The 19,927-nt window shown below is 33.8% G+C and overlaps 2 long non-coding RNA genes across 2 annotated transcripts in view; one reads left to right on the forward strand and one right to left on the reverse strand.

The window, feature by feature from the left end:
• The window catches only part of LOC119624874 (uncharacterized), a 164,326-nt gene that overhangs the window by 48,472 nt on the left and 95,927 nt on the right, over positions 1 to 19,927 (reverse strand). The gene's annotated exons all lie outside the window — the stretch shown is intronic.
• The window catches only part of LOC140712330 (uncharacterized), a 92,624-nt gene continuing 91,412 nt past the window's right edge, over positions 18,716 to 19,927 (forward strand). The window contains exon 1 of the long non-coding RNA XR_012093859.1: positions 18,716 to 18,809. This is a non-coding gene — a long non-coding RNA (uncharacterized lncRNA). The remainder of the gene's footprint in view (positions 18,810 to 19,927) is intronic.

Raw genomic sequence — 19,927 nt, forward strand, 5'->3', positions numbered from 1 at the left:
GACATCTTTAGGAAAATATACACCGTACATCAAATAGACTCACCTTAATCATAGGGATTCCACGATCTGTGCTTACCAGTTGGTCTTATGCCATACAACTCAACCTCTGTTCTAATTATTTTCACATCTAGGTTTATTACATTCTTGATATCCCATTTTATTAGGCTATTCCAAGAAAATTGTGGCATAGAAGAAATCGTCTTTCTCCATCAATTTATCATCATTTTGGAAAATGTACCTGAATTGTACATACCCTTTTTTGTCATTAATAGATAACCAAAGTCCTCATGCCCTTCTTTATTTTTTTCTAAGGAACCAATGCTGTTCACGGGGTCTTACATAATTTCACACTAAAGTATAAATGAGTGCTATACATACAAGTATTATAGATATAGATGCAATAAAACCTTAAGTCAGTCGCTTCTTCTATGTCTACTGCAACCGTCTCATCTCAAACCCTGAAAAGTTCTCATCTGGCCTCCTACAACAGCCTCTGAAATGATCTCCCTTTCTCCACAGCCTGGTACCCCTTTAATCCAAGCCAGAATACATTTGTGTAATATTTTTTAAAAAGATAATGTTTATACTGCTATTCCCTCTGCCTCAAAAAATTCCCCATTCAGTACTTGTTAACATCTATAAACTAACCCTTCTCTAATAATCTGACATTATCTCCTACTATACAACAACTCTTATATCTTATATTTAAACCTTACTAAATGACTAACAATTTCCATGCGCTTGACAGTGTTACACGCTGCTATGTTTTATTCAGGTTTTGTTTGTTTTTTCCTTTGCTTCTTTTGGCTGAAATGAGTTCCATGCTGATTCATCTGTTAAAATCCTATTGCTCTTCAAGATGTAACTCTATAAGCTCCTTTCTGAAGCTTATCTTGGTCCGTGTTTCAAAAAAATCATTCCCTCCTTGATTACCTTTATGTATACCTGTATTTGTCTCTTTCTCACATTAGACTGTAAGCCAAGGCCTTAAGGGCAGTAACTATGCATAAATCTTTGTCTTATTTGTCTTTCTATCTCCTACAACTAAGCATTGTAGGTGCTTTACACATGTGCGTTAGTTGAAAAAGCCGAAATAACATATTTGTAATTATTAAATTTCAAACATCATGAAACCAACAGAGAAAACATTTTTTGGGGGATGGAACTTACACACTTGAAGCTGTATATGTATACAGCTGCTTAATCATAAGGCTAATGTACAGATAATCCATATTCCTTACATGGATACTATAATAAACAATTGCTGGATACTTTCCCAACATATATTTTACTTCCTTCTCCCTGTATTAATAATTCTCTGATTTCCCTAGCTTTGTGGTTTGAATGGAATAATTCATGCCTATTTAATAAAGTAAGCTTTGTTTTCCTTGTTCATAAAAGAAAACTTCATTCCCAGCCACAGTGATTGGTTTAGATGAAATCACATGGCACAAGTCAAGCCAGTCAAAGCCAATGAAACTCAGTTCAGGGATTCAGGGTGAATTACCAGAGAAGAAAATTTGTGTTTCCTTGTAGATATGTAGACATAAGGAAAGACATATCCCAAGGAAGTAAACGCAATAATTCTGTGACATGGAGAAAAGAACATGCTTTGGAATAGAGTCAACTCTGAGAAATCAGAGCCAAATACAGGAATCTTGGTAATACAAACGAGCTTTGGATCAAGCTTTCTGTTCCCAGGAAGTTTATTATAAGCCAAATTTTTTTTATTTGTTTTATCATATTTTTATTTTTTGGAGAATCTTAGGTTTATAGAAAGATTACACTGAAAGTACAGTGAGATCCCATATACTTCCTCATCCCCTCAGTCCCAAATTTTCCTATTACTAACACCTTTCTTTAGTGTGGTACACTTGTTATAATTAGTGAACTAACATTGATGTGTTATTATTAACAGAAGTCCATAGTTTACATTAGGGCTCATTCTTTGTGTTGCATATTTCTAGTTTTTACAAATACATAATGCCATGTCCCTACCATTAGAGTATTTTTCACTACCATAAAAATCCTCTATGCTCCAACTATTGTTCACTCCTTTCTCCCTGCAAACCTCTGGCAAGTATTGATCTTCTTCTGTCTCCATAGATTTGCCTTTCTAGAATGTCATAAAGTTAAGATCAGATAAGATGTAGCTTTTTTCAGACTGGCTTTTTTCACTAGTCAGCATATATTAAAGTTTCTTCCATGTTTCTTAATGAATGAATAGCACATTTTATTTTAGAATTGAACAATATTTTATTGTTTGGATTTACCACCATTTGTTTATTCATTTCCCTATTGAAGGACAATTTGGTACTTCCAAATTACGGCATTATGAATTAAGCTCCCAAAAATGTATCTGAAGGTTTTTGTGTAGATTAAATTTTCAGCTCATTTGGATAAATATCTAGCAGTGCAACTGCTGAATCACATAGTAAACATATGTTTAGCATTGTAACAAAGCTGCCAAATTGTTTTCCAAAATTGCTGTGCAATTTTGCACTTCCACTAACAATGAATGAAATTTCAGGTTACTTCTTATCCTTGCCAACATTTGTTTCCTTTAGTTTTCAAGGCAGCTTTCATGGGATTTTTTGGTTACTTGTAACTGATCAAATCCTAAGCAGTAGAGTAATCCAGAAGTCTTAACTAAAAGTGGGAAAACATATAAGTGTAATATAAATACTTTGTAATATAAAGTATATATAAAGTATAATATAAATACTTTATAATATAAAGTATATGTAAAGTATAATATAAAGTCCATGGCATCTGGATTAGAATTCTAGTTCTTTTATTTATTAAATGTAGGATTTTAACAAGTTGGTTAGCCTCTCTCAATCCTGGTTTTCTTAGGGGTATACAAAATAGGAGGAATTATTCTTCCCAACACTACCATAAACCCTAACACAAATGACAAACTAATAATCAGTGTATTAAAAAAGAAAGTCAGCTGTTAGATCACACTGGAAATTAGAAAAAATGTAAAAGAGGAGAAACAGAGGTGTATTTTTAATCTTTCTTTTGAATAAAACTCAGGTCAATTTAATTTCATCTTTACATTCTTTGTGTGTATCAAAAATATTTGAAAGAAAACTAAGCCACAAGTCTCAGAATTAATCTCTCTTTCAAAGCAGCAGATCTGAACTCTAGGACTTGTTAGTTAGCCTCTACCCTATTCACTCCCAAGCACTTAATGCACCATGTAATTAAGCATAAAAATACCAGTTTTGTGCCCCTACACGTTGATACTTAAACAGTAGCGTAATCACTTTTAAATGAAGAAACATAAAGTGAAAGTAAGATAATGCTTAAATGTTTTTTACAAAATGAATTTCCTCTGCCCAATACAGAAATCCACGAAGAGATATTTTACTCTTTCCTCAATATTTTCTGTTCATCTCTTCCCATGCTTGTGTAAATATGTTCTTCCTTTTCAATCGTTTTATTCTTCAGAAAATAGATCTTCATTCAAATAATCTCTTGGCTCTGTCATAGAGCCCCTATCCTCAAAGTTTTCTTGTATGTTCTCTTACATTTCTTAGGCCAAATATAAAAGTAATGTGAATAAAGCATTATAATATTTTAATATGTATCCCAATTTTTATTTTGCCTGAGGATGGTCTTTAGCAGACAAGTCAATCAAAATTCAACTATCTAGTATGTGGCTCTTTTTGCTAAGTATATTGTAGGAATTCCTGGGAAACTACAAAGAATTGTACAAGTGAAAAATAACTAGCTTTCTTTCTCCACCATTTTTAGAGTTTATTTTTTCTTAAGAATTCCATAAGCCCCAGTAAATTCTTTAGACTAACCCAGATAATTATTGATTTCTCAGGTTTTCCTATTTCTAAAAAGCTTATTTTTCCTTTTTTTGTTTTTTCTTTTTTTTCTGTGCTAAACATTAGTTGCTTATTTATGACAATTAATAAAGTTTATAATTATAAAATTTGGTCAAAATCTAGATTCTAAAAGCTACACAATAACAATAAAACATGACACAACAATAAATCATTTCACTTTGATAATTTATAGGTTGTGCTCATCTAAGCAACTAATACATGTATTGAAATGCATCAACAAGTAGCCAGGCACAGTGGCTCACCCCTGTAATCCCAGCACTTTGGGAGGACGAGGTGGGTGGATCACGAGGTCAGGTGATCGAGACCATCCTAGCCAACATGGTGGAACCCCGTTTCTACTAAAAATACAAAAATTAGCTGGGTATGGTGGCACATGCCTGCAATCCCAGATATTTAGGAGGCTGAGGCAGGAGAATCACTTGAACCCAGCAGGCAGAAGCTGCAGTGAGCGGAGATCGCCTGTCACTGCACTCCAGACTGGGTGACAGAGCGAGACCCCATTTCCAAAAAAAAAAAAAAAGAAATGCATCAACAAATAGTGACTACCCAAGATGTGCCAGAAACTGCTGTGTTAGATATGAGAGGAACCAAGTCAAGTGGAGCCTATTTTCTCTCTTTTTTTTGGTTTGTTGTTGTTGTCGTTGTTGTTGTTGTTCTTGTTGAGATGGAGTCTCTCTCTGTTGCCCAGGCTGAAGTGCATGCAGGGGCGCGATCTCGGCTCACTGCAACCTCCGCCCCCTGGGTTCAAGCGATTCTCCTGCTGGAAGAGTAGCTGGAATTACAGGCGTGCGCCATTACGCCCAGCTAATTTTTGTATCAATTTAGTAAAGACGGGGTTTCACCATGTTGGTCAAGCTGGTCTCGAACTCCTAACCTTGTGATTTGCCTGACTCAGCTTCCCAAAGTGCTGGGATTACAGGAGTAAGCCACCACACCCAGCCTAAGTGGAGCCTATTTTCTCAAGAAGCTTAGAGTCTAGTAGAATGTGATGGGAATATAAACAAGCACAATGATGTGTTATGTAGACTAATTCAGTCTCCTATGGCTCCTATGGCTAATAGGAGAAGTATAAGCCAAAGAACAATCAGTTAAACCAAAGATTAACAACAGCAGTAAGTCAGGTTATTGCTGAAAAGACAAAGAGGCCAGAATTGTCTAGCAGAAACTGAAATTATGGCAAACCAGCTAAATGAGAGCTGGAGCCATGAAAGTGACAGAGGTCCTGCAGGAAAAAAAGTCTGTGGAAGAGAAAGGGAAAATACATTGGCTTTCTCGATCTTTCCTTTTGAATCATCAGCCAGTGTGTTGTGCTTACAAATTGTACAAAATCCAACTTCAAACTGACTAACATGAGAGCTTGAGAAATCTACCCCACAGCAGTCAAGCTCCCAACAACACAGAGCAGTACAGGAGAAAGACACAAAATAAGTCAGAGGGCCAACAGGCTGGACATTTCATATGTATTATAATAAAATCTGAGCAAAGTAAGATGAGGGCATAAGAGAATTGATTAATTTAGCCAGGCGTGGGGTGGCTCACGCCTATAATCCCAGCACTTTGGGAGGCTGAGGCAGGTGGATCACGAGGTCAGTAGATCGAGACCATCCTGGCTAGCACAGTGAAACCCCATCTCTACTAAAAATGCAAAACATTAGCCAAGCGTGGTGGTGGGAGCCTGTAGTCCCAGCTACTAGGGAGGCTGAGGCAAGAGAATTGCTTGAACCCGGGAGGCGGAGGCTGCAGTGAGCCAAGTTCGTGCCACTGCACTCCAGCCTGAGCGACAGACAGAGCAACATTCCACCTCAAAAAAAAAAAAAAAAAAAAAAAAAGAAAAGAAAAGAAAAGAATTGATTAATTCTGGGGTGAAAAATGAGAAGCATCCATAAATTCCTTATGGTAATATAAAAGACAGGGAAAGAAGGAAAGAAAGAGAGTGGGGTAGGGAGAGGTAGACAAAGAAGAGTCAAAAATTAAAGCCATTTTATCTTCAGCCTTATTTTCCAAAAGAAAAAGTGGTTACAACTTATTGTCTACTTTCTGTTAGTAACAAAAGAAACATTTCAGATAGTAAGATGTAAATTGGTGCAGATAAAACATTTCTATAAGGGTGGCAGTTCACCACTACTAGCAGAAGAATGCCACTGTCATACAGAATCTTTTCTATTCAGATTCAGTGTCCTAATTGCCTTGACTGAAGATAGGACGCTAAGAGCCTAAATCATAACAGGAGAATTTAAATATTTACCTTTCAGGCTTCAAGGGACTCCAAAATTGGTAGTGATCAACAACTAAAACAGAAATTTTCCATTTAAGTATTTATTATAGCATTCTAAGTTCAACCCTAAAAGAAACTCCAGTGTTGAATCTTTTACATATCATAATTTATTTCATTCCCAAAGGCTGGCAGGAATCAATAAAACAAGAAAAGTGTTGGGGGGCATGAGATGTAGTAGAAACTAAATGAAGCAGAGTCCAAAAGCTTACAAAACCACAATGAAACAAGATCGCTAAAAGTCTGAGCCTATTCAGCACAATGCACAATAGCCAAGAATAAATTGAGAATCAATAACCTCAAATGCTGAAATTGCCTACGAACTTTGAACATTGATATTTATCTTTTCTTTTTAAAGCAATGCATAACAGGGTCATGGAGTCTTACGAAAACCACAACATAGGAAATTTTATTTCCCCAGATGACCTCATGAATCTTATTTTGCCTTATGCCACAAACATTGCATGGCCATATACATTTCTTGATGTGAGAAATATGCCCCTGAAAAGGCTGGAACTAAAGGCTGTAGCAAACTTATAATTCTATGCGTGTTTAATTTCATTTATGTATTCCAATTTTTTTTCAAAATGTGCCTGTTAGCAATAGAAGAAAACACAAATCGGTACTTTCGATCTCCCAAATCTACTGCTGTGCTTTCCTGTGTTTGCCTTCTAGCAGGAAAAAAATACCTCCAAATTCTCAAAAAACTAATGAATCATTAAAAATACAGTTTACTTGAAGCCAACAGAACTTTTACTAAGAAAAGAAAACCATTCCATGATTTAATCCTAAATCTCTGGATTTCAATATTGCCTGCTTTGAATTTAAGTTGTCTTTCAAAATTGTCAAAAGCTGTAAAGTTTCTCTGATGGCCCCAACGACCATTTAGAAAGTATTTTCCCTATTCCGTGAACAGGAAATAGCATATTGATATTATCACTGTGTCTGCAAATAGAATAACTCCAGGACTATCTTTGGGGGATAGGGAAGGCGTGTCAGGGAAGTGCCTGCCTTGATTAGACTCCATTCTTATTCAGCAGTTGCTCAAGAAAAAATTGAAGATATTTCTAAGATTATTCTGCACACCTTAGAGTAGGTGAAAAAATATAAGAGAAGCTTTTGCTAAGGATCCTGTTTCTCTAAAACTCAGAAATGAGGTTCACTATAGACAAGCATTCTGCTTCTACAAGACAGAATAATTGTAATGTTCTTAGTTTAGAGGGCGTGTGGTTGCATATTTGACTGACCATTCCAATCTACTTTATACCAGCATGGTCCCTGTGATTCAGATGCCTTGCCAGAGTGCTACTGGAGGCTTAAAAAACATCAGAGAGAAGAAGTTCCAAGCTTTCTCAGAGCCCCTTCCTTTCAGGACACTCATCATTCAAATTTGTATTGGTTTTCACCCAAAGAGCTTACCAATTTCTGTGGAAAACACAGATACTATGGAAAGATGTAGGAAGAGAAGAGGACAGAATTTGAAAAGGTCATCTGTTTGAATCCTTCAGATTGTTGAATGTCCAAGTCATTCAGAACAAATACCTAGTTTCTTGAAGACATCAGGGAGGGAAGGAATGGAGAGAAAGGATAGACTTATTGAGTGTCTAACGAATGTAATCTCAACATCTGCCCTATCCCATGATACTATATTCCATCGCCTTCATATTAAAAAATGTATTCCTTGTGCTTAGCTGTAATCTTTCTTCCTTAATTTTTACTAACTTTTATTGTGCTTTTGTTGTCCAGAATCATAAAGAATAGCTGTTCAGCAAACCTCCTCAGTTTACTATATTTGTACAGATAAAGATCATAATCAAAACACCCTTTGGACTTTCCTAAGTTCACCACTCAGTCTCCTTAGTCATTCTTAATATATTTTTACTATTTTAAGCATCTTGTGATTTTCCATTTCTGCTCACCCTTTTTTAATACTGTAAAATTAAATTAAAAGATTACCTTAGAGCCTATCTATTGTATTCTTTTTTCTACATAAAATCAGGTAGCCTTATTTCCACAATGTCATTAAGCTGACTCATTCAGAGTCTACTCAACCAAGCTCCAGATACTTTTCTTTTTTGTTTTTATGCACAGATAGTCCTTCCCTTGAACTTTGTTTATAATGTTTACATTTTGTCCCTAAGCAAACTGAGCTATATTGTGGTTACAGCCAGGGGATGTAAGGAATTAAAGATAACAGATTTTAGAAAATCACCTTAAGACTCTACACTAGTTTCCTCTTGCACCAAATTTTAAGAGCAAGTTTCAAAACTTTTTGTAATCAATTTTAATAAACTTGCCCAGTTTTTTTGTTTGTTTTAATGTCTCACTGATAAAAGGCAAAATTTTAACATAGTCAACAAATTACCCAGCTGAGAGCTTAGTTCCTTAGAGAAAATATGACACATACAGGAAATTATACTTTAAGATAAAGAGGATTCACTAAAAATAAATGAATTAAAAAAGAGTTGGTTGATCAAAATTCATATCATGAATACAATCTGGAAATGTTACAGCAATCAAACTAAACTTTAGTATTTGGATGCCCAAAAAAAAAAAAAAAAAGAGAGAGAGAGAGAGAACTAGCTCATCTTAGCTGCTAGGTAGTTTTCAATGTCAGCATATGGGAATGTGTCTATATCCAAGATAGAGATGATAAAATACTCAGCCTTAGATCAAAACTAAATGGATATCTTCTTGGGAGCCTGCATGTGCCTCAATGAAATCTAGTCTTTCTGAGATATGTATCAATTTACAAGTGTACATCCAATTTTTAAAGTTAGAAAATCATAATTATATTAATTTAAAATGACAGCCATTATTTTTACCTATTTGGATTATTTCCAGCTTGCAAACTAAGACATCACTCAACTTTTTATCATAAAACCAAAAATATATAGACTTTTCACAGATTGTTTGGGGTGTATTGGTACCTCACTCAGCAAACTGCAGGACCTCAAACTTTCCTCTTCCTTTGACACCTGCATTCATTTAGTCTCAAAAGATAGCTCAAAACTTCAGACATTTTTGAATCAGACTCTTCCTTCATTCCACATGGTTGATTATCATCAAGACCTGTCAAAGTTTAACTTGAACTGTTTCTTATTCAATACTTCCTCTTTTCTCCAACAGCCAGTACATATGCTGTACCTTCCTCATCTTAATAGTCTGCCAGTTATTTTCAACCATTCTCAGGTGAATTTCATGACATTGGATGATCTTCTTTTTCTACGAGATGCATATAGCTTAAATATTTCTTTCCTAGCTTCACTTTTTGTTCTAAATCTTTTCGACTTCTTTATTATTTAGGACATTGGTTACAAATTATAGAAAACTCAATAATGTAAAAAAATTAGTCACATGACCACACACAGCCACTAGGAAGGCTGGAACATGTTGTGTACATGGGCATCCATGAACATAGCTAAAACCAGAGTCAGACTGCACACCACTAAAAAGAAGGAGAGACTGGATACTACTAACAATTAGCAGTCTCTGCGTAGCACCACAAAAATACTTTGTATTTTTTACATGTCCCTGGTAAAAGCATTGTTAGATAGAAAGAATTATAGTATGATTAGTTCAAAACTTAAAACAAGAATAAACTATCCCCTGGCAAGGCTTAAAATTCATCCAAGATGCCCCCTACTCAGGCTTTGGAGGAAAAAAAAAAATTTAAGTGATTGACTATTAGCAATTCTGGCCCTCAATTTCTATTCAATAAGAGTAGTTCTGCTTTTTTACATATATAAATATATGCATAGGTAATATATATGTAAAATATGTGCATATATGTATAAATACATGATAAATATATGTATAAATATATAAATATATGCATAGGTAATATATATGTAAAATATGTGCATATATGTAAATATATTTTTTATTCTATACTATACAGGTTAATCATAGCCATTTTCTCATCTTGGGATAAATATTCCTCTTGACAAGTTAATCTCCATTACTTGAATAATTATTTTTTAATGTCAAATTGTACTGAAAGCAGAAGATTAAAACATTTCTTAGATATTATTGTGTAAGAAAGAAATAAACTGAAAAACAAAATGGCCTGCTATGTATGCAAAACAAATTTTCTTAGAGAAGAATGTGATTTACAGATAGGTACACTAGAATGATAGGAAAGGGCAACTTTGGTCTGCACTTAATGTTAGATGCCAATATTTTTACCTTCCAGAAGAGTATTTATGACTTCCTATCAAGGCTTACAGTACCGTAGGGATAAAGAATGGTATTCTTTGAATTCCTTAAGCTTTCTCCACACCCATCCACTTAGTTTTTACTCTTGTCTACTACATGTTTCTTGGTATTTAGAATCTCAGAATATTTTCAATAGACAGAAATCTGACCTCTGAGGTCTAACCCACAGTTGTAATTTCAATTTTGAGTGAACACCCACTCAATCCCTAAGACAGTAATCCCTGACAAAGCTTTAACACATAGGGTGAAATCTCCCAAGGCTAGAACTTTTTCTTGGCAGAAAAACAACAAGGAGATGGAATATGCTTTTTAAAAAAGGACCTATTGTTTTAATTTGTACACATTAAAGTCATCTTTTCAAAGTGCTTCTTAAAAGTTCAGCCTGCAATGTCCAAAGGATAAAAAGTAGATGTCCCTATGAGATTTTGCTACAATTAAATTTATTAAAGGGTTTTGTGCGGTTTATACCTTCAGAAACAGCCAAAAGACCCCAGTACTCATATTCACAGCCTGCCTCCAATGACTTTAATTTTCCATTTTCTCTCTCAGAATTTAGGTGGAAAATCTGCATCTCTATAGTATCTTCACTCATTCTTCTTCTAATTTTACTTCTTCATTTGTGTTTACCCAGGTTTCCCATTCTCAAAATTTCTATTAGTCCTAATTGTATTTCTTCTACATTTTATCAAAGCACCCATTAAATTCTAGACACGAAAAACATTATAAATCAACCATCTATTTCTTCTAGCTATATTGTCTCACATGTTAACACCATGTGAGGTCACAAGGCATTTCTTCTAGACAAATCCAGGACCCATTTCTCTATACTAACCTTTATTTTATTTGTTCTAGTTTTTCTAATTTGGGGCTTCCATAATAATAATTTACTCTCTTACTCAATGTAGTTCCTCATTACTCATTTCTTAACTCTCATTCCCAAATCTGTAAGTGGGTTGTCTTTTTAGTTTAAAAATGTTTGGAAATGTATTACATAGTGTGGCTAATTTAGGCAACATATTGAATTTATTTGGCTACCTCCAAAGAAAACTATTTCTTTTTAGTAAACTGCCTATATTTGTCAATGTTTCTACTCTTCTCAAATAATGAAGAGGTAAAACAATAGCTAGGGCAGAGTCTCAAGAGCTGAGGACATTTTATAATGGCTAAGCATCCTGGCATCCCTAGGTAATCAACATCAAAAATGAGGTGGGTGGGGTTGGTTTCAAAAACCTTTACTCTTCTGTAATCTTGCTTCTCCTTGCCCAAGACCCAACCTCTCAACCTTTTCACATGGTCCAAAGGTATATGAATCGGAGCAGTTCAAAAGTAGTGAAACTAATTAAATACCCAAATAACATTTCAAAGAGTTGAGATCAAAGATATGGAACTACTATTGCTAGAAAAGATAGTTTTTCCTTTTTACAAAGGGCAAATAAATTATGCAAAGTACAGTTGAGGCATCTGAGCTTGTTATAAATAAAAATATTTAGGGATAATAAAAAGATTAATTGGCAAGTTAACCGTGTGAAATGATTTGGAAAATTCTGGAAATTTTGTTTAAGAGTGATTATATTTAATGTCTGGCATACTTTTAAGAGTATAAAAGCACATTATTAATAATTATGATGAAATGGCAGGTGTAAATTGTGACTGCCCCAAAACAAATTAAGACATATCATCATCCTTTAAAAATTACAAATAAACTTCATACACTTAGATATAAATTAGTCCCATAATTCCACAACTATTTTTTAATAAAAATGTTGACAGGAGGCCGGGCACAGTGGCTCATGCCTATAATCCTCGCAATTTGGAAGGCCAAGGACGACAGATCGCTTGAGCGCGGGAGTTCAAGACCAGCCTCGGCAACATGACGAAATCCTGACTCTACAAAAAATAAAAATAAAAGGCTGACAGATTCCCCCCCAGATGCTATAAACAAACTAGAAAGAAACAAATAAAGATAAATTACAAGGGGACTAAGTGTCTACAAAAAGCATGAAAACCCGGACAGAAGCACTACCCCTATTTTTAAAGAATAAACTAGCAGTATCCTAGAATAGAAAAGACAAATGAACAACTGGATAAAATAACTATCTTAATTTCTCATTCAATTCAAAAGAAAAATTGGAGTTAAGTTTAAACAAGTTATATTTCAAGTTAATATTTTTAAATTAAAAATAAAAGGAGTTGATCATCTAAGAGTAATAGTTATCTGTATGATAGTTTATCATTAGCAATGATCAAAACTTTATGGCATGGACCCTAAGCAAAAGAGACTCAGGTATCACATCAACTATTTCATACTGGTTAAATTTACATACTTCTATATGAACACACACATAATTTATCAACAGGCTTAAGGAATTTTTCCTATAAACTAAAAGAGAGAAGAATAGATAAAGAGAGAAAATGCTTCTTATAAATATTTACAACCAAAAGCACTTATTTGATGACTATTTTGACATGACAATTGACTAGAATTTGTCCTCAGAATACTTAGGTGTAATTCTTTGGAACAAACAACAGCAATGTTCCTCTATAAAGACAGGCCTATAAAGGTTGTAAGAATCATAGAATTCTAGAATAATGAGAATAATGGCTTTTAAATCTGTAAATATAATAAATCAAGAAAACATTTAACTATATTAAACTATATTTGGATCATTAATAAAGTAATATTTTTAATATAATGTACTACTCATAATATTTTTTCTATTTTGAAAGGCTTATAAAATAAAACTATATTAGTAATTTTATTATTATTGGAACAAAAATCAAATATTTAAAATGGCACTCTTACAAGTTATTTCTACTTTCAAGACTCTGCCCCAGTTTAAATAGTCTCCCCTGTGTTTAGCAAACAATAGGCAAGTATTTCATTAGATGATAAACAAATTAACATTTATGAAAAGAACATTTCTAAATCTGTTTAGGTTCCCTATATCTCCCAACTTAATTATTAGAACTAAGCAAAACTAAAGTGTCCCTTATTTTATACTGTAAATGCCTTTCAGCAAACACTGAATTCAAAGTTTACTACAAAAAATTGCAGATTTTTCTTTTCACACAGATAAGGCCAGAGTGTCTTATTTTTCACTGAAATAAGGAAACAAAACAAGTCCCATTTTCTTTATCATAATCAGTATGAATCAGTGAAGTCATTACTTCCTTAACCAGAAAAGAAAAAAAAATCACAAATCAACTCTAACAGAAAGTAGGGTAGAGCTATGGAGTTGCATGTTTTTCCTAAAGATCAATACACCGACGACAAGGTCTAAATGCAGATTTTCTTTTTCTGAATCCCTATGATGTTGAAATCAAATACAAGCCATTTCATGATGTTTTAATGCAAACAAATTAGCTACAATTTTTTGTTGTTGTTTTTTTTAATGCAAGTAATTGGATTTAGGAGCTTGAGAAATAAAAATCATTTTTCATATTTTGTTTTGACTTGTTTCCATATTAACAGCTATCTTTATTTTGTGTTTCCACAGCTCTGAGATGCATAGGAATGAGAAGCCTCCTCTTTTCACGCTTCCCTGCTCTGGTTTGTTTAAAGCTTCCCTCATCATCTACTACTAACAAAACTGTGGTAAGGACAGCCACTATTTGGTGGGACTATTAATTTGTTTGAGGCTATAATTTTTGTTCCAGTAACTAACACTTCATTAAGTTGAAAATCTTTCATTATGAAAGGAAATATTCACAAAGAATTTAACCAATGAATGGAAAATTACTGTTTCCAAGCGGTTTGATTCAGACTAAATGTAGAACTTATTAATGAAATTGGTTTATGTTTTGGATTTCTTAAATTTTTTAATCATAGGAGAATGAAGACGGAAGTTATTTTTGTAAGCTTTTAAGTTTACCACAGAGAAGCACAAATGGCATATAAAAATACTTAATTACTCTTTAAAATATCTTAGCTTCTATTTCACTGGAACTGAATGCAAACATATGCTTTGTTTTCTTTTCTTTCTTTCTTTTTTTTTTTTTTTTTTTTGTTTAAGTATTATATCCTGGATTTTATGCTCCCATTTAAGCATAGAAATTCAGCCTTCTTTCATGTCATTCATCCGTTCAACAACTATTTACTAAACACACACTTTGGTCAAAGCATTGAACTAGAAATATTAAGGTAAAAAAAATTAACATCCATTCTTCCCCGGGGAACTAATATTTTAAGACGTGATAGAGAAATTACATCAGTCAAGGTTATTTTATTCCAATCATTGTAAGTGGCATGAAAGTGAAGCATTCAGTGCTAAGAACGCTTCTCCATAGAAATATCACTTAAATATATAACTGGAGAATGAATAAGTCTGGCTTAGGTGAAGGAGGAGGAATAAAAAAGATAGTTAATAAGCATAGATACCCTGAGGAGAGAAATAGCATGACTTATTTGTGAAATTTGGAGAAAAAAAGAAGAAGAAGAAAGCTACTGAAGCTAGAACACAAACAACCAAGTGGGACTGAGTGTTGACTCTAGAATAGGAGGTCTAGAGTCAAACCTCAGCTCAATAATCACTTCCAGGTTATGTGATCTTGAGCAACTTCAATTTTCTCATTTATCGGAAGGGATAATAATATCAACTCTGTCATTGTTATAAGGATTAAAGAGCTAACATACTTAAAACCTGAGGATGGTGTCAGGCCCATAGGAAATACTGCGGAAATGTTAGCCCTTTTATTATAAGGTTGACATAATCCAAATGAGAATCTAAATATATATGTTATTTATTGCACACTTTCTTCTCTAAACTATATCCTCAGGTACAGAATAGCATAAATAGGATGAGAAAAGGAATCTTTGTTTATCACAGCAGATGTTGAACACTTTAAAGAGACGGGCATCACCGCCGAAGCACTTGCATATATTTTCAAAATGCCCTTTGCAATAATCTCTCAAACTGCACTTCTAGGAAATTCAGCTTTTGTTTTTGTTGTGGTGGTCATCATTATCGTTGTTATTAGTAGTTTTAGTTTTGCTTTAACAATGTTAAATCTTTGTTTTGTTTTCTCTATCTACAATGTCCAGAATTAAGGTTTACTATTATTGCCAGACTCTTGTACAGTAATAATTCTTTTAAATTAAATGTAGTCATATGGTGTGAACATAAGTTTTATTAAAAAAGAATAACACTACATAAACATATGCATGTTTTTGAATCAAATTATAAGCTTTAAGCTTCAGTGTTGATTTTTACGGTTTTTCTTCTTTCCTCCCTGCTTTCCTTCTTTATGTTCTTCCTTCCATTCCTCCTATTTAATATCTACTATTTTATTCATTCCTTACTATGTAGAAAACATAAGCCATACCCCTCCTGTTTCTTTTGTGGTTTTTGGCCATTCAAATGTAATTAGACTTATTTTGTTGATCAGTTATTTTTTTCTTTCTTGTTTGTCTATGAAGACCGTAACATTTAGGGCCTTTCAAATGTAGAAGGATTAGCAAAGTCTTTCATTTTAATGTCATTTGTTACACACAGGAGATGATTCCAGCTCTGTTCTCTGACCTAAGGTCACAAAATTTTCACATATAGCCTATAAATGTAGAATTTACTATAGAGACCAGCAAACTGACTGATAGTGATGTTCTTAGTCCAAGTACTTATCTGACATTCCTAGTGCAACAGAAATTCAGACTCTGGACAAATCCCTCTATGCTTTCTTGGAAAGATTCCCAGCTTTACTGATGTTCACTCAGGAAGAGACTCAGGATTTTTCTAAATTTATCTGAAAATGAAACCACTCAGGGGAGTGACTACAATCCATTTATAGTCTGGTTCTACATGAACATCTATCTTGAAATTTGCCTACAATTATGAAAGACCAAAAGTATTCACTCCTGAAGCCCAAACTAATACTTGTCTCATTTGGTTTCCAAATTCTGTGTTAGGGCTTTCATTAAAGGCTTCCAAAACCCTATAGTTCCTCAGTTATCTTAATTTTGAATATGAGTTGCTTTTATAAATTATAGGAAACATCATGTACTATCTCACTCCTAAGTTTGTTCTAAATTTGTTTCTGATTATAAAATAATAGATAATTATTAAAAAATTAAGAAATCATAGTAACACACATCCATCATAATCCATTTTTAGGTTGATTCACTGTGAATGTTTCAGCCTATTTTTTGTTTGTTTCTAAAATAATTTAAATACAAGTGATTTTTTTATGTAAACACCAGAAAAATAGTATTTATTCATTCAAAATTAAACCTACCATCTATATTCACCTACCCTCCCCAATAGAACATACTGATTTTTCTTAATCTTTGTAGCATTTTAAAATGTAAAGGAAGAGAGTTTCCCTTACAGATGCTACCATTTCTGAGGCAATGCATTTTTCTACTTTGAAAAAGTACAGTGAGAAAGCTACACATTAAAATCAATAACCCTCTTTAGACAGTTAGTAGGAGAGAAAGATGCCTCAAGCTGAACAAAGAAACAAGGTAGTATTTTTTTCTGGATTGCTGCATTTAAAACAAACAAACAAACCAAAAACAAACAAACAAACAAAAAAACATAAAAAGAAGTCAATAAGCTCCCCTTGACGTTTTACTCTCCTTGATGTTTTACTCTGCCAAGAAATTTTGCCATCTTGGTTAAATTATATGTCATTATCCGGTGTTTTTTTAAGTAAAATTGCACACCAAGTAATTGTGGTTAAATGTGGATCCATCTATTCAGAGATTTTTATAAACACCTACAAATACCTGAAGTACATTAACTGTGAATTTCTGCTTGTCACATATGGAAATATGATCACATCCAGATAAAGGCTAATGTCTCATTTTTAAAATGCACAATCGATTTCATCATTAGGGGCTATGTCTACAAAAAGCACAGCTAAATAAAAAGAATGAAAAGATTTTTGGGGTTATTTAGTAATTTTTGAACTGCTCTGATTTATTCATAGGAAGAGCAAATTTTGTAAAAACAAAGTCCAGAGTCAAGAAATCATATTTTACATCTTTTTCTGTCCTTTATCTTAGGTTAACCAGAGGCAGAAATAATTGCTTAAAAAAGAAAAGTTTTTATTTTTGTCTTCTTCCCTTGATGTCCTTGGATCATAAAGTAGATACACAGTGGGATATTGCAATTACTCTAAGTAGTTATTGAAACCTAATGATTCTACAGCCTTGACAATTATTGGTCAAAATCTTGAATATGTTTAGGACCTCAATTTACATGTGATTTCTGCTTTAGTACCAGGAGAATTATAGCCAAAGAGTTAATATTGTCAGTATATTTGCTAGACATCACACTGGGCTATCAATTGTTCTAGCCAGGTTCCAAATTATGGAATGCAACTTGAGGTGGGTGTAGGAGACAGCTGCCATTAAAAGGTAGACAGGGAAAAATCCACTGAAATAAGTCACATCTTGCATATCTTTTCCTATGGGACTAGCATTTTGACCATATTGCTTGGGTTCTCTAACACCTACTGCCTTCTTCATCTTATCTTCATGTGAAATAATAATCTTCATATTTTCATCATGTAGACCAGCGCTCTACACATTTGGGTGTGTGGTACAAAATCACTCATTTAGGAATGAAGAGGAAATAGTAAAACTTCTATTTATATTGATCTTTGTCTAAAAACTTAAAAAAAAAAAAGCCTTTTAATATTTACTATGTGGATTGACATTGGCACAAGTATGTAAAATGTAAATAAATACACATTTATGAGAAATATATGCCTTAGCTTTTTTACTATAGAGGCAAAAATTAAGGTGTGAGAGCATTCATCTCTACTGGTAACTAATACAGCCTGGTTAAAAATGCGCTTGGGAAAATGAGCAAAAACTCTCCCTGCCCCAGTCCCACTAGCCTTCCACAAAGAAGGAAGTTTGTTTCTAGTGGACTGCTCATAAAACAAGGCACGCTTCTGTAAGGGGCTTCTCATAAGAAAGAGTAGTTTTTGCTTGAGTGAGGAGTTTTCTGGCTGTGTTTCTGCAAGGAATTTATGATAGTCGCCAAAACAACCCCACCTCCTAGGACTCATGATTTTGTGTAGTCTCCCTTCTACATAGAAAAGGGCTGACCTGTGCATGGCATAGGGTATTGAATAAATCATACTGCACAACTTCCAAAGGGTAATGAAAGACATAGTGATTTCCATTTTGCTCCCTTGGATCATTTTCTTTGGGAAAGCTAGTTGCCATGTTACAAATATGCTCCAGTAGCCCTGGTGTCAGGAACTAAGACTTCCTGGAACATCCAGCAAGGAACTGAGACTACCCAGCCATAGCAAGCCAGCAACTGACACCTCCTCCCAACAGCTCTGTGAGTGAGGCATCTTGGAAGCAAATCCACCAGCCTTGGTCAGATCTTCTGATGACTGTGGATCGGGCCAGCGGCTTGACTACAGCTTTAAGAAATTCACTGAACCAGCCCATCTGGCTTAACTACTCCTGAATTACTGACCCGCAGACACTCTAAGCTAATGTAAGTTTACTGCTTTTATCTGCTAAGTTTTGGGGTAATTTGTTACTATGCAATATATAATTAATACATTTTGCTCCATAAATGCTACTCAGACACAGAATTTGAATACAAATGCTAAAACACTGGACATACCTAATTAAAATAATCAAAAAAATAAATATTCTCCTCTGACACTAAACATTGTGATGTCCCTAAAAAGTTGAGAAGGAAAACTGATGAGATGATTCTATCTATTTATTACTATGGGATCTCAAAGAACAGAAGACAAATGATCAAAGTACATTTAATATTTAGTCACTTTCTGAAATTTTGCCAAAATCTTTAGTTAATAAAATTCTTCCTAATTCTAATGTCTCACAAAGGCATATAATATACCAGTTTTGCTCTATTAGTCAGTGAGAATAATAGGATTTCATTTCTACTTCTCCAAAAGCTATGCACACTGCCAATTTTTCACATTTTAATCTCTTTTTGAAGCTCGAGGAAAGACGGCTACTGCTATATGACTGCGTTAATCCTGTACTCCCTCAGCAGTTAAATGTATTGTTTAATCAATATGGATCACATATAATCTGAGAATATTTTTCAATTAATTTTCCAAACATGTTTTTAATCCTCTCTCAACAGGCCAAATGATTCTTGATAAAAAGATGATAGGTCTTGCTTTTCTGTTGTTCTCAGAGTGACTAGAAATATGTACTGCATACAGTAAGGGCCCAATCAATAAATGCGGTTAAGTAATGGAGCAAAACAAACAACAGCAGACTTCTGTAAGGAATTATATCTAATACAGTTCAAATAAAGTAAATTAGCACAGATAAAATTATTTTGTGGGTCAAATCATGAACACACCAGCGTAATGCACTATAAATATTTTAGTTAGGTCCACATTGACACTACAGTGTCAGAATCAGTCTTCTCCAGATTAAGCTATTATAATCAAGCTTCATAGCTATAACAAATAGCTATTTGTATTTTCAATAAGAGATTCAAAAATATAAATTCAATTTTATTTAGTATCATTAAAAACATTGAACGTTTAGTACCAGCATATTTAGGTGGTATCTTGCTTACGTTTGAATGACTAAGCTTGTCTGCCCAGAGTTTCTGTAAGAGAA

Source organism: Chlorocebus sabaeus, chromosome 8, assembly GCF_047675955.1.
Source record: "Chlorocebus sabaeus isolate Y175 chromosome 8, mChlSab1.0.hap1, whole genome shotgun sequence".
Taxonomy (NCBI): domain Eukaryota; kingdom Metazoa; phylum Chordata; class Mammalia; order Primates; family Cercopithecidae; genus Chlorocebus; species Chlorocebus sabaeus.